Source organism: Syngnathus leptorhynchus, unplaced genomic scaffold (assembly GCF_054491065.1).
Source record: "Syngnathus leptorhynchus isolate UIUO unplaced genomic scaffold, UIUO_Slep HiC_scaffold_244, whole genome shotgun sequence".
In the NCBI taxonomy this organism is placed as follows: Eukaryota; Metazoa; Chordata; class Actinopteri; order Syngnathiformes; family Syngnathidae; genus Syngnathus; species Syngnathus leptorhynchus.
The window spans coordinates 5001-8333 of NW_028232211.1; positions in this window are offsets into that span (position 1 = coordinate 5001).

Here is a 3333-nt window from a genome sequence, read left to right on the forward strand (position 1 = left end):
GCGGCAGGCACTTTCCCCGGACACCAAACCAAGGCGTCGGCCCCTAACCGCCGGTGCAAAAAAAAATCCACTCCTGGTACCTAAAATTTTCCTATGCGGCGGGCTGGGGACTATAACCTTCTTCTTCCCGCCCCACCACCATCAACGTCGGCCACCACCACCAGACCGCCTCCCCCAGACTTCCAGAAGCGAAGCCGGTCCCCAAGCACCAACCCCGACCGCCACCGAGGCACCCGCCGAAGGCGGGTGCCGAGTTCACCGGCCCCAAGCGACAACCGGTCACCGAGGCACCCGCCGAAGGCGGGTGCCGAGTTCACCGGCCCCAAGCGACAACCGGTCACCGAGGCACCCGCCGAAGGCGGGTGCCGAGTTCACCGGCCCCAAGCGACAACCGGTCACCGAGGCACCCGCCGAAGGCGGGTGCCGAGTTCACCGGCCCCAAGCGACAACCGGTCACCGAGGCACCCGCCGAAGGCGGGTGCCGAGTTCACTGGCCCCAAGCGACAACCGGTCACCGAGGCACCCGCCGAAGGCGGGTGCCGAGTTCACTGGCCCCAAGCGACGGCGGTCACCGAGGCACCCGCCGGAGGCGGGTGCCGAGTTCACCGGCCCCGAGCACCAGCGGTCAGCCACGGAGGGTGCTGGATCATCCATACTTCCATAGCTCCAGAGCTCCATAGCCCCGGAGCTCCATAGCCCCGGAGTTCCATAGCCCCGGAGCTCCATAGCTCCATAGCCCCGGAGCTCCATAGCCCCGGAGCTCCATAGCTCCATAGCCCCGGAGCTCCATAGCCCCGGAGCTCCATAGCCCCGGAGCTCCATAGCTCCATAGCCCCGGAGCTCCATAGCCCCGGAGCTCCATAGCCCCGGAGCTCCATAGCTCCATAGCCCCGGAGCTCCATAGCCCCGGAGCTCCATAGCTCCATAGCCCCGGAGCTCCATAGCCCCGGAGCTCCATAGCTCCATAGCCCCGGAGCTCCATAGCCCCGGAGCTCCATAGCTCCATAGCCCCGGAGCTCCATAGCCCCGGAGCTCCATAGCCCCGGAGCTCCATAGCTCCATAGCCCCGGAGTTCCATAGCTCCAGACTTCCATAGCCCCATACTTCCATAGCTCCATAGCTCCATAGCTCCATACTTCCATAGCTCCAGCCGCGGAGGGTGCTGGCTGGTGGCTCCATAGCTCCATACTTCCATACTTGCAGCCACGGAGTTGGCTAAAATTGCACTAAGTGCGAAAGCCCATTCATTTACAACGGCGTGTCCGCCAGGCGGCGACATTTCCCCGTTACCGGTGGCTGCGCGGCGGGTGAGTGACAGAGCTTATCCGAGCGGCTGGAACTCTGCGCCGGCGTGGTCGAGCGTGAGGCCTCGGCCCTTTGGCTGCCTGGTACCTAAAACACTTCCATTGATCCAGCCACGGAGGGTGCTGGCTGGTGGCTCCATAGCTCCATAGCTCCATAGCACCAGAGCTCCATAGCTCCATAGCACCAGAGCTCCATAGCTCCATAGCACCAGAGCTCCATAGCACCAGAGCTCCATAGCTCCATAGCACCAGAGCTCCATAGCTCCATAGCACCAGAGCTCCATAGCTCCATAGCACCAGAGCTCCATAGCACCAGAGCTCCATAGCTCCATAGCACCAGAGCTCCATAGCTCCATAGCACCAGCTCCATAGCTCCATAGCACCAGAGCTCCATAGCTCCATAGCACCAGAGCTCCATAGCTCCATAGCACCAGAGCTCCATAGCTCCATAGCACCAGAGCTCCATAGCTCCATAGCACCAGAGCTCCATAGCTCCATAGCTCCAGGGCTCCATAGCTCCAGGGCTCCAGGGCTCCATAGCTCCAGGGCTCCATAGCTCCAGGGCTCCAGGGCTCCATAGCTCCATACCTCCAGAGCTCCATAGCTCCATACTTCCAGAGCTCCATAGCTCCATAGCACCAGAGCTCCATAGCTCCAGAGCTCCATAGCTCCAGCCTGGGTGGCTGGTGGCTCCATAGCTCCATACTTCCATAGCTCTAAGTCAGAGAGTTGGCGAAAATTGCACTAAGTGCGAAAGCCCATTCATTTACAACGGCGTGTCCACAAGGCGGCGACATTTCCCCGTTACCGGTGGCTGCGCGGCGGGAGAGTGACAGAGCTCATCCGAGCGGCTGGAACTCTGCGCCGGCGTGGTCGAGCGTGAGGCCTCGGCACTTTGGCCGCCTGGTACCTAAACACTTCCATTGATCCAGCCACGGAGGGTGCTGGCTGGTGGCTCCATACCTCCATAGCTCCATACCTCCAGAGCTCCAGAGCTCCATAGCACCAGAGCTCCATAGCTCCATAGCACCAGAGCTCCATAGCACCAGAGCTCCATAGCTCCATAGCACCAGAGCTCCATAGCTCCATAGCACCAGAGCTCCATAGCTCCATAGCACCAGAGCTCCATAGCACCAGAGCTCCATAGCTCCATAGCACCAGAGCTCCATAGCTCCATAGCACCAGAGCTCCATAGCACCAGAGCTCCATAGCTCCAGCCTGGGTGGCTGGTGGCTCCATAGCTCCATACTTCCATAGCTCCAGTCAGAGAGTTGGCTAAAATTGCACTAAGTGCGAAAGCCCATTCATTTACAAGGGCGTGTCCGCCAGGCGGCGACATTTCCCCGTTACCGGTGGCTGCGCGGCGGGTGAGTGACAGAGCTTATCCGAGCGGCTGGAACTCTGCGCCGGCGTGGTCGAGCGTGAGGCCTCGGCCCTTTGGCTGCCTGGTACCTAAAACACTTCCATTGATCCAGCCACGGAGGGTGCTGGCTGGTGGCTCCATACCTCCATAGCTCCATAGCACCAGAGCTCCATAGCTCCATAGCACCAGAGCTCCATGGCTTCAGAGCTCCATAGCACCATAGCTCCAGAGCTCCATAGCTCCATAGCACCAGAGCTCCATAGCTCCATAGCACCAGAGCTCCATAGCTCCATAGCACCAGAGCTCCATAGCTCCATAGCACCAGAGCTCCATAGCTCCATAGCACCAGAGCTCCATAGCTCCATAGCACCAGAGCTCCATAGCTCCATAGCACCAGAGCTCCATAGCTCCATAGCACCAGAGCTCCATAGCTCCATAGCACCAGAGCTCCATAGCTCCATAGCACCAGAGCTCCATAGCTCCATAGCACCAGAGCTCCATAGCTCCATAGCACCAGAGCTCCATAGCTCCATAGCACCAGAGCTCCATAGCTCCATAGCTCCAGGGCTCCATAGCTCCATAGCTCCAGGGCTCCATAGCTCCAGGGCTCCAGGGCTCCATAGCTCCAGGGCTCCATAGCTCCAGGGCTCCAGGGCTCCATAGCTC